Consider the following 12,550-nt stretch of genomic DNA (forward strand, 5'->3'; position numbering starts at 1 on the left):
TCAAGTGATTCTCCTGCCTCAGCCTGCCAAGTAGCTGGGATTACAGGCGTGCACCACCACACCAGGCTAATTTTTGTATATTTAGCAGAGACATGGTTGTTCCACGTTGGTCAGGCTGGTCTCGAACTCCTGACATCCGGTGATCCACCTGCCTTGATCTCCCAAAGTGCTGGGATTACAGGCATGAGCGACTGCGTTTGGCCGCTTCTAAGTTTTCTCAAGCCTCCCAGTCATGCTTACTGTTAAGCCTGTAGAACTGAGTCAATCAAACCTCTTTTCTTCATAAATTACCCAGTCTTAGGTAGTTCTTTTTAGCAGTGTGAGAACAGACTAAACTCGAAAACTGGTACCAGAGGTGGGGTACTGCTATAAAGATACCTGAAAATGTGGAAGTTACTTTGGAACTGCATAATGGGCAGAGGTTGGAACACTTTGGAGGGCTCAGAAGAAGACAGGAAGTTGTGGGAAAGTTTGAAACTTCCTAGAGACTTGTTGAATGGTTGTGACAAAAAGGTTGATAGTGATGTGGACAATGAAATTCAGGCTAAGGCCTTCTCAAACGGAGATGAGGAACACATTTGGAACTGGAGCAAAGGTCATTCTTGCTATGCGTTAGCAAAGAGACTGGCAGCATTGTGCTCCTGCTTTGGGGATCTGTGGAACTTTAAACTTGAGAGAGATGATTTAGGGTATCTCGCAAAAAAAAAAAAAAATTCTAAGCAGCAAAGCGTTCAAGATGAGACCTGGTTGCTTCTAAGAGCCTATGCTCCTTTGCATAAACAAAGGAATAATCTAAAACTAGAACTTACATTTAAAAGGGAGGCAAATAAAAGTTCGAAAAATTTGCAGCCCGACCATGTGGTAGAAAAAGAAATTTTTTCCTGGGGAGATATTCAAGCAGCCAGCTGCAGAAATTTACATAAGTAAAGAGGAGCTGAATGCTAATGACCAAGACAATGGGGAAAATGTCTGTAGGGCATTTCAGAGATCTTTGCAGCAGCTCCACCCATCACAGGTCTGAAGACTTAGGAAAAAAAATTGTTTCTTGGGCCAGACCCAGGGACCTGCTATTCTTTGTAGCCTTGAGACATGGTGCCCTGCATCCCAGTCACCCCAGCTCCAGCCATAGCTAAAAGGGCCAAGGTATATCTTAGGTCATGGCTTCAGAGGGTGCAAGCCCCAAGTCTTGGTAGCTTCCACATGGTGACGGGCCTGTAGGTACACAGAAGGCAAGAATCGAGGTTTAGTAACCTTCTCCTAGATTTCAGAGGATGTATGGAAATACCTGGATGTTCAGGTAAAAGTCTGCTGCAGGGGTCGAGCCCTCATGGAGTACCTCTATTAGGGCAGTGCAGATGGGAAATGTGGAGTTGGAGTCCCACACAGATTCCCTACTGGGGCACTGCCTTGTGGAGCTGTGAGAAGAGGACCATTGTCTTCCAGACCCCAGAATGGTAGATTCACCAATAGCTTGCATCGTGTACCTGGAAAAGCTGCAGAACCTCAATGCCACCCCTTGAAAGTAGCCATGTGGGGGTGTACCCTGCAGAGTCACAGAGGAAGAGCTGCCCAAGGCCTTGGTAGCCCATCCTTTGCATCATCATGCCCTAGATGTGAGACATGGAGTCAAGACATCATTTTGGAACTTTAAGATATAATGACTGTCCAGCTGGGTTTCAGACTTGCATGGGGTCTGTTAGCCCCTTCATTTTGGTCAATTTCTCCCATTTAAAATGGCATTTATCCAATGCCTGTAAACCCAGTGTATCTTGGAAATAATTATAATAACTTGTTTTTGACCTTACAGGTTCATAGGTGAAAGGGACTTACCTGGCACCAAAGTCTTAGCTGAGACTTTGGAGTGTAGACTTTTGAGTTAATACTAAAATGAGTTAATACTGGGGGACTGTTGAGAAGGGACAACTGTATTTGGCAATGGGAGAGGGACATGAGATTTGGGAGGGGCCAGGGGCACAATGATATGGTTTGGGTTTGTGTTCCTGCTCAAATCTCATGTGTCAAACATGAAGAGGGGCATGGTAGGAGGTGATTGAATCATAAAAGTGGAAGTCCCCCTTGCTGTTCTCTTGATAGTGAGTGTGTTCTCATGAGATCCAATGGTTTAAATGTGTGTGGCACTTCTGTCTTCACTCTCTCTCTCCTGCTCTGCTATGGTAAGTTCTGCTTGCTTCCAATTGGCTTCTGTCATGATTGTAAGTTTCCTGAGCACCCTCCACCCAGTCATGCTTCCAGTTAAGACTGCAGAACTGTGAGGCAATTAAATCTCTTTTCTTCACAAATAGTCTCAGGTAGTTCTTAATAGCAATATTAGAATGAACTAATACAGAGAGATAGAAATCAAGGCTAAAAAAGGATAATTAAGGCTTTCAAAAGTATATACAATCGAAATTTTTGCAAAGTGAAATTTGTCAGAATGTGATCTAAATTTATGAAAATGTTAATATACATAAAAATTAGAAAAAATGTATATTTAAAACTATAAGAATCTTAAAATCTAACATACATTACTTTCACATTCATGTTTAATTTCAAATATATGTTATCTTATGTTAACCTTCAACATCATTAAGTGTGTAGAAGTTTTTTATTTAGTTGTCTTATTTGTTTCACATTTTACTAGTACCTGAAATACAGGAATTGATTTAACATCCCCAAAATGTATTTTCATGTGCTTTTTAAATATCATATAATATTTGCAATTTTGATTCAAAAAGTACTATGTTACTTTCTCTAAAGCAACTACCCTCGTGATTTTATCCATAATATTGGTTGCAAGGTAGGTTGTATCTTCCTTAATGTTTTCTCCTAAATGAAAAGGTCCCTGCAGACATTATCAATCCAAAGATTCAGATTCAGTCATGTATTTTTCCATTTTACTGACCTGCAGTGAAGCACATCTTTTCCAAGCAACACGTAAGCCATTAGGGGAAAATTCCATAACTATAAAAAATGTTGATTATTTACTCTGCATTGTGAGGCATAGCTCATTCAAAGTATGACTGACAAGAAGACAAATTAACTCAATAGTCAGAGGAAATAAAAATCAGCATGAGAAAAATTATTGAGTGAAAAGTCACTGAGTATGATATTATCAGCCATTTTATATTTCCATAATATAAATTTATCTGTGATAAATCATGGAAACTTCCCACAAAGGATTCATGGATATCCTAAAAATTAACAAAGCTATTAATTAGTGTTATTTATAATCACTGGGCTCAATAAATTCAGATAAAATTATGTGTATTACATTTTCTAAAAAAAATTATTAAGACATGTAAAACATCATCTCATTTAGGAAAATGATACCTTGGACAAAAAGAAATATTTATGAAATGATATAACATTCTATTAAGATTTTTTTTATTTTATTGTATTCAAATCATTAGATATAAGTTCCTTAAAATTTGTCAAGTGATAACATTTACAGTTTAAACATTAGAAACACTCTATGGTTGATGTTAAATTGTGGTTAGTAATATACCACTTTGAAATTATCTCCTACGGGAAATTATTGACATAAAAAAATATTAATCCATCACCTATGAATTTACCTCTTCTCATATTATCAAAATTTATAAATAGGATAAAATATGTCATAGTCTATTGCAACTATTAAGTTGAAAAGCACTTTGATATGATTCAGCATCTAAAAATGTAGAATACCAGATAGCTCCACGGCAAATGAATTTCCAGTGTATTAATTACTTACAATAATAGCACCAACAAGTTTGCTCAAATGACTAATGATAAAAGCCTATTTTTTTATTTTACCAAATATCCATTGATAATATCTCAACCTTACTTCTTCATCAGCAAGAATACTTCCTAAAGTGTTAAGAAGTAATATTTCTTAAGGACCTCTGAGCATTGCCTTCTGCTTATATTTTATGACACTGCCTTCCTTTAATGTAATGCTTCAGAAATAAGAAATTATGTGTGGATCCCACCATGTTCCTCAACATTGAGTTGATTCTTACTTCCATGCTTTATCCTACACTGTCTTCTGTCATTTCTGGGCAGCTTTCTCTCTTAAATTTCATCTTAACCTATGGTAAAACTGGAGTTTTAAAAACTCAGTTGAGGACTGTGTTGGCTAGCCCCAAGACCACCCCCACATTCAAAGATTTCCTAGAAAGACTCACAGGATTCAGCATTTGGGTGTACTTACCACAAAGATTTATTATAGCAAGGTAGTAAGGATACACAGCTGGATCATACTGAGAAAAGGTGCAGTGTTGGGAGGAATCCATGTGATTTTCTTAAGTTTTCTTCTTCCCATGAGGTGTCACACACAGTATCCTCTTCCAGTAACAAAATGCAGCAGTATCTGTGATGTGTGCTATGCTTCTGCCCAGTGAAGTCCATTATAGACCTAGCCGGGGACTGGTCATGCAGGTACCCTCTGCCTAGAATTTACTAACATTCCTGACTCCCAAAAGAAAAGTAGATGTTAAGTATTGTTTGCACAGACAAAGCACAGTGAACCACCTTTATCAGTTAACTGTTGACTGGGAACCAAGTTTCTAGATGTCAACCAAGGGCCAACCTTTTAAACAGCCTTCCTATTTTATATTTTATTTTATTTTATTTTTGGGGGAGCAGACAGAGTCTTGGTCTGTCACACAGGCTGGAATGCAGTGGCGCGATCTCAGCTCACTGTAACATCTGCCTCCAGGTTCAAGGGATTCTTGTACCTCAGTCTCTTAAGTAGCTGGGATTACAGGTATGTGCCACCATGCCCAGTTACTTTTTGTGTTGTTAGTAGAGACAGGGGTTTTACCATGTTGCCCAGGCTGGTCTCAAACTCCTGGACTCAAGTGATCCACCCACCTTGGTCCTCCGAAGTGCTGAGATTACAATCGTGAGCCACCAAGCCTGGCCTCAAGTCACCTTTCTAAAGATAGCAGGCTGAGGCCTACTATATTAGTTTTTGGTTTTTGTTTTTGCTCTTTTTTGCACAGGAAGTAATCCTCTATAAAGAATCCGTTTCTGATTCCTGGAAAGTCAGCTGCTGGTGTTCAGTGCTCCCAGACTTAAATATTTCATAGTATTTTCTGCTTTGGAGTACAATAGCCAATATATTTAGCCTTCTCTCCCATATTACTCCTGCATATCTTTTACATAGAACTTGAAAAATAGAACTCACTTGGGAAAAGTCTCTTGAAAGGATCACAAAGTCCTACTTCTACTTAATTTAGTATTTATATCTTATCCCCCTTTCCATCCTATTCTCTTCCTAAATAATTCACTCTGAATATCATTAAGTAATTTATCTTCTTTGTCATTGTTAGTACCATATGCAAATATGTGTCAAGGTGTCAAGTAGAAAGGAGGTAGGTTGAGCTGTCATGGCCTGAAGCAGGGTATTAGAGCTGAGTCTGGTAAGCAGAAAATCCAGAGTAGGAGCAGACCAGCACAGGACGCTGGAATCCAAGTAGGATGATGATGAGGCAGGCATCACTATCGGGAGGCACCCCAGCATGTTGTGTCAGAGCCCAGTAGGTGGGAGGGCATCCAAACAGAGGGAGAACCAAGGTAGAATTGTGGATCTTGGGGCAGTGAGAAGGAGGGTGTCTACACAGGGATGAAACAGTGGTAGTGGTGGCTGGCAGAGTATTGGAGGCTAAATGAAGAGAGGCAGTAGTGGGTATATATTAGGAAAGTTAATATAGATGTAGATATATATTTACATGTATATATTTACTTATATATGTAGGATTTAAAAGACTATATATAGCATATTTGTTTCTAGTCTCCATTGTCCTAATATATAACAACAAAAATTTTAAATTATTGTTATATTCTTTAAAGAAATATTCCACTGGTTATTTTGATGAGTATGTGTTTCTCAGTTAGGGAGAGAGAAGTCACAAATGCATTATTGCTGTTGATATCAAACATAAGTTCAAAGCACTCCCCAACCCCCACCCTGCCAAGATAAGTTTACTGCATCTAAGAGAACTGGAAGTGAAATTGAGGATGTAGAAGAAGATACTAATTTCCAAAGGTTTAATATCAAAGAGCAAATTTCCATAAGATCTAGGACTGTAATCTCAAGTCTTTCATTAAACCCTTCTATCTCCTGCATTTAGAGCCTACTACAACAGCTATCTTAACACACCAGTATGAAAGATAGCCATCTTTTTCCCTAAATACATTTTCCTTCTACTTGCTGTTTGTTATAATTACTCTTCCAGTCACTGGGATCAACATCTGTCACTTATCTTTTTCATCTTAGCCTTCCATACCCAACATTCAGATCATCATGCATAGCAACATTTTCTCTCACAAGTCATCTCATGCACATTTCATTTACTTTTCTATTGCATCCTTCAGTCGGAGAAGTCTTTTTTTCTCTTAGTTTCTTCTTGTTTGGATTTCTCCTGCATATAGCTGTAATAAAATTAAGAATTTTTTTTATTTTCTCTATAAATTGGTTAGAGAAATAAACAGTCAAAGAGGAAGTTGGATCAGGGTTGGAATATATCTTTTAATTCCTTTCTCCTCTAACTTTGCCATTTCTTTTACTATGCAAGCAATACTTGCTTTGTCTACAGTATTTTCACCTCACATCATACAGTGTCCATGTCTTTTTTCTTTTTCTTTTTCTTTTTTTTTTTGAGACACAGTTTCACTTTGTTGCCAGGCTGGAATGCAGTGGCACAATCTCGTCTCACTGCAACCTCCGCCTCCCAGGTTCAAGTGATTCTCCTGCCTTAGCCTCCTGAGTAGCTGAGATTACAGGCACATGCCATCGTGCCCGACTAATTTTTGTATTTTTCGTAGAGTTGGGGTTTCACTTTGTTGGCCAGGATGGTCTCGCTCTCTTGACCTTGTGACCCTCCTGCCTCGGCCTCCCAAAGTGCTGGGATTACAGGTGTGAGCCACCACGCCCCACTGTCTTTTTTCATATTTTACATGTTTTAAATATGTTTATTGTAAAATATTTTTTAAATGTTTAAAATATTTGTTATTTTTTCTATCCCCTTTTGACTATGCAATCCTTTGCTAGGATAAAAAAGCTATACTTTCCAAATGTCTTTATTCAGAGAAAAACTTATATTTAAAAAAATGCTATTGAAAATGAGACACATATAGATCAAGAACATCAAAAGCAATTACTTAATAAGCATTCCAGGTTTGTTGCTCTCCACAGATCCTTCTGCATGGAACTCTGTTTAAAATCAGTTGGAGTTCTGCTCCCACAAAGGTTTCACATAAGGGAAAAAGAATAAGAATTTAAACATAAATAAGTAGAACAAACTTTAATAAGCTCTCTTAATGAGTATTTACCTGAGGGACTGGAACAGCTGCAATGTAAAACCTGCTTAATAACCCTCTATTAAATAATTTTATTTGTTTAAATTAAAATCCAAATGCAGGCTAAGTCATAAACAAAAAAATTACATGTTATCATTTTCTAAAAGTGGGGTAATTAAGGGATCTTCTTTTAACTAAATAATTTTAAGTATTCTATTGTTTTGCTTTTCCTTAAACTCTACTACTTTGAATGGTTTAAAACCGACCACATAATGGTGTATAAAAATAATGAATATACTTTGTGTATCAAAGTGGCTTGCTAGAGCATATCAAGTGGTTTTAAAGAAAGTAAACAAGCAAATTAATCGCCAGTTTTCTCGCAGACTGTGGCTTCTTAAATGATGAAAACCTTGTAAGACTTCTTTCAGGTTTTCAATGGCCATAAATGACTTGGAAGTAATTTATCTTTTTCGCCAATTGTTAGTACCATATGCAAGAATTTGCTCTTCTCCAGTTTTAGAAAAATAAGACTTTTGTTTCTTCAGAACCCTTGCTGCTTCATTCTCATTTGTAGTCACAATTCTCAGTTTATGGCACTGGAATTTTTCCATAGCAATTAATCCCAAAGTTATAAATATGATAATGAGTCCAAGAAGCAAATTTATATGTTCCTACTTATCTTTCCTTTTTCCCATTTCTGACAAATAAACAGTCTCTTGGAGAACGAAACACTTAGGGAACAGATTCTGAAATGAAACTCATAAGCAAGATTACTTTTGTATTAAAAGAGATTTCCATGTTCTCTCTTTCTCTCATTTGTTTTCCCACAGATGTCAAGCTCCATCAGGGCAGGTTGATCTTGAAAACTCGGGTCATTCCACTATTCAACTGGGTGCCTTGCACATTGTGAGTGATCAATAATAATCAGTTAGAAACTGATGTTTTCCTTCTAATTTGCCCCCTGAATTCGTAAGTCATAGGCACAAGTGTGTCAGCATTCATGATACCAAGAATATTTTAATAACTAAATTATTATTTTTACCAGATTTATTAAGGTATGGTTGATGTACAAAATCTGCACATATGTAATATGCACAATTTGATGAGTTTGGCCCATTACCACAATCAAGGTAACAGACATATCCAACACCTTCCAAAGTTTCACTGTGCCCTCTGTTTTGGGTGGCAAGAACAGTTAACATGAGGTCTATCTTCTCAACACAAATATTCTTTATATTAAAAGAACCACTGAGTTCCTTCATAAGAACAGCCATCTCATGAGGCAGAATCGAGACTGTAATATGATGGTTAGATTTTGGATACCTATTTGCAAATTTGCTAGGCTTAACAGAGTTCCAATCGCATAGATTGTGACAGATTCTCAGAATAGCATTATGGGAACTTTGAGAATTTAGTCCATTTCATTATATAAAATATATTTAAGACTCTCTGTATATGAAGAATAAAGTCCCTGTAAATGGGTTATTTTTAATAGGAACTCTTCAAGGTCTAAAACTTGAAAAGGGGAAGATCTTTTGAAGAGGACTTTGCAAAAGACTTTGACGGTATTAATAAATGGGAAAAAAGAAGTTGAGCTCAGGTTGCCAGCTTGTCTTTTTAATAATAGTCTAAAGAAAGACACAGGGTCACTGCCCTTTCCCTGAAGACCATATCCTAGGGATACTGTGAAGTTTTTGAAAACTCAAATATGTTTTAAGTATTTAGCCTTAGCTATGCTGTGACTTTTATATGTACCCCTTATCTTGCTAGTATATCAGATTTTGTTTCCCCAGGGAACAAAGGTTAAAAACAAACAAACAAAACAGACAGCTTATTTTCCAATGAATAAAGAGTACAAAAAAAAAATTACCACAGGATAAAGCCCTTCTACCAAACTCAAAATAGTATGGAACCCAGAAAGGAAATTAAAAATATACTACATATTTTTTCTACGTAGTCATAGTTTTTATAAAATGTTTACAATCCATGATCAAATATTTTGGTATTTTTCCTTAGTAGTTTTTTCTTTGGTAGTCCACAATATAAACAAATATAGTGTTTTATGAAAAAAATTAATACATAAAAATTTGAAGCTGCTAGACTTCAGTCAAAAGTTAATGTACATAACTCAATGATTGGCCAAACGTTTTGCTCATTTTACAAGTTGATTGAGTTTCTTTTTTAATTCGGAACTACTATTTTTTAAAATTAAGATGATACTATGTTAAAAATTATCTATGAGAGACTAAAAAAATGAGTTATCTGGAAAGAGATTTTAAGTCAGATATACTAGTCATATTCTAGTTTATTCTATATACTATATACATACACTAGTATATTCTAGTCAGATATACTAAAGTTATCTTATTTAAAATAGATCATCTAGATCTTTAAATCCATCCTTCTGGGAAGTTGGTATAACTGGTTAAAATATGGGAGGAGTAGATGTGGTGTACTCCTTCCCTATGACCACAGACATATTTCCTGCCCTGTCAAAGACCTCAGAGAGATACCCGGGGGACAAGTAAGAGAGTATACAGCTATCTGTGCAAATTTATCACTAGTATTGGGAAAAACAAATTGGCATGCAGACTTTACTATTGTAGATGTCTGTTGATGCATTTATGGAGCTAAAATAATATATACTTTAGGGTCGGAAGTCCTGGCAGTGAGTCAGCTTCAGCCACTTAGTTGTATAATACAATCCTGGAAAATCATTTAACCTCCTTGAGCTTTGTTTCCCTTTGGGAAAAATAAACATTGGAATAATACACATCTCACAAAGTCTTTTTGAGAATTAACTATAGTAAATACATTGAGAAAGTACTTTTTACAGAGTCGTACAAGTGTGGCTTATTGCTAAGGTAAATTTTTTTTATCCACTGAACATCTTGGTAGTAAATCAGGTTGATTCTTTATGAACATTTTAGAGTTAGATTAATAATCTATAATGGAAAAAAAGGTATATATTAACATCTAATTATTTATTCACTCATTCAGCAAACCTTCACTGTATTTCTACTATGTGCCAAGCATGATAACAGATACTTAGGACCAAGAGCTAAAAGGCCAGTACCTTCTCTCAAGGAAGTTACAGTGCAGTGGCTACGAAACAGAATGACACAAACAGGTGTCATTTGAGCTGTTACAGACTCTGACGAAGCAGTTAAGTCGGACATCATTTTGAAGAGGTGAGGCAATGGTTCCTGGAGGATGTGATTCTTGAGCTGAGTAGCTGATAAGTATGGGGGAAAGGATGCATATACCAAGACCCAAGATCAAGGTAAAACACATTAAATTTTGCAAACTAAAAACAGCTGAGCCAGACTGTGAAGTAAGTTAATGTTAAAATATGAGATGAGATTTACAGAGTAGAGGAAACAGAGATCCTGAACAGTCTATATTCCCTTCTAAGGATTAATTTAGGGAAAAAAAGGAAGGCTATTAAAAGGGGTGATGATATGATTATGAGTTCATTAAAACATAACACTCTAAATAAATGGTATACACATTGCAAAGAAAGAAAACTGACCCTATTTGCAGGTGATACAATTTTGTACATAGAAAACTCATGAATTAATAAGTACAACAAAATTGCAGGATACAAGATCGATACACAAAAACAAATTGCATTTCTATATGCTAACAATGAACAGACGGAAATTGAAATTTGAAAAAACACAATACTATTTATAACTGCTCCAAAGGTAATACAATATTTAGGCATAAGCCTAATAAAAACATATATAGCATCCTGAAAGTTACAAAATGCTGATAAAATAATTTTAAAAAAACAAATAAATGAAGAAACATACCATGTTCACAGATTAAAAGACTCAACAGAAAGATTATCAAGGTCAATTTCCAAATTGATTTATAGGTATAATATAATACCTACTAAAACTCCAGGAAAGAATTTTGTTTATAAAAAAATTAACTCAAAATAGATCATAAACTTAATTTTAAAATGTAAAACTATGAAATATTTAGAAAAAAGCAGAGCAAATCTTCGAGTCTTCGGACTAGGAAGAGTTCTTAGACTTCACACCAATAGCATGATTCGTAAAATAAAAAATTCCTAAATTGGAGCATAACAGGATGAAAAAATTTTGTTTTGCAAAAGCCCCTGTAAAAAGGATGAAAAGACAGGTTCCAGACTAGGAGAAAGTATCTGCAAACAACATATGTGACACAGCGCAATTATTTAGAATATATAAGGAGCTCTCAAAAGTCAACAGTATAAAACAAAACAATCAAAATAAAATGGGCAAAAGGGTAACACATTTTACTGAAGAGTATATGCAGATGGCAAATACGAGCATAAAAATATGTTCAACAAAATTAGCCATTAGAGGAATGCAAATTAAAACTACAATGAAATATCACAACTGTCAAAGAAAAACCTGTCAAAGCTGGAAGCACACTAGGTAAAGTGGAGATCAATTTGTACAGAGGTCACCAGGCATTTTAAAGGAAGAATGAAGGAATGCAGGGCTGGTGAGCAGAGACTCAGTAAAGTCAGGAAACTGGAAAAATTACAAAAATTGGAAGGGGGTTGCTCCATGTTAAATCCATTTGAGTTTGTTACAGGTGCTTATAGAAAGCAGGCTCCTACCCTCCCACAGAGACTGAATCATAAAGCAGGCCCTCAGCAAGCACTGAATTTACTGGCTTCTTTACTTTGGATTCTCCACCCTTCAGAACTGTGAGAAATAAATTTCTGTTGTTTATAAGACACCGAGTTTATGGTAATTTTATAGTAGTTTGAATAGACTAACAGAGTATCAATGTCAATTTCCAGTATGTGATTCTATACTACAATATGCAAGCTGTTACCTTTGGGGAAAACTAGGTGATAGACATAAGGAATCTCTATTATTTCTCACAACTGCATGTGAATTTATAATTATCTCAAAATAGGATTTTTGTTTAATTCACTGTAGGTGCAGTGTAAGGATAGATAGATGGTAACGAGGGTGGAATATATAAGACCTACTGGGTCAATGGCTATGTCTGGGTGTTTGCTGGGGGGGAAGTGGTAAAGAACAGGATGACCACCAGGTTTCTTTGTGGGACTTCACTAATCAAAAGAGAAAAGAGGGAGTAGATGATTGGAAGAGAGAGATGATGCATTCAAGTTTGATCTTGCTGAGTTTGTTTTCCTTGTAATCAACCAAACAGAGTACATAAAATGAGAAGAGTAAAGATAAGAATCCCTAAGCAAGGGAGATATGTACAGTGCTCTTCTAGAATTCGTATGCCTACT

General features: G+C 36.1%; 1 long non-coding RNA gene across 1 annotated transcript; it reads right to left on the bottom strand.

Annotated features, from left to right (window-relative positions):
• Positions 1-4,177: 4,177 nt before the first annotated feature.
• On the bottom strand, positions 4,178-10,912 carry LOC140709689 (uncharacterized). The gene is made up of 2 exons (XR_012090402.1): positions 7,147-10,912; positions 4,178-6,417 (listed from the first exon to the last, which is right to left on the bottom strand). It is a non-coding gene; the product is annotated as an uncharacterized lncRNA (long non-coding RNA).
• Between the last annotated feature and the right edge of the window lie 1,638 nt (positions 10,913-12,550).

This window comes from Chlorocebus sabaeus, chromosome 21 (assembly GCF_047675955.1).
Source record: "Chlorocebus sabaeus isolate Y175 chromosome 21, mChlSab1.0.hap1, whole genome shotgun sequence".
NCBI classification, from domain to species: Eukaryota; Metazoa; Chordata; class Mammalia; order Primates; family Cercopithecidae; genus Chlorocebus; species Chlorocebus sabaeus.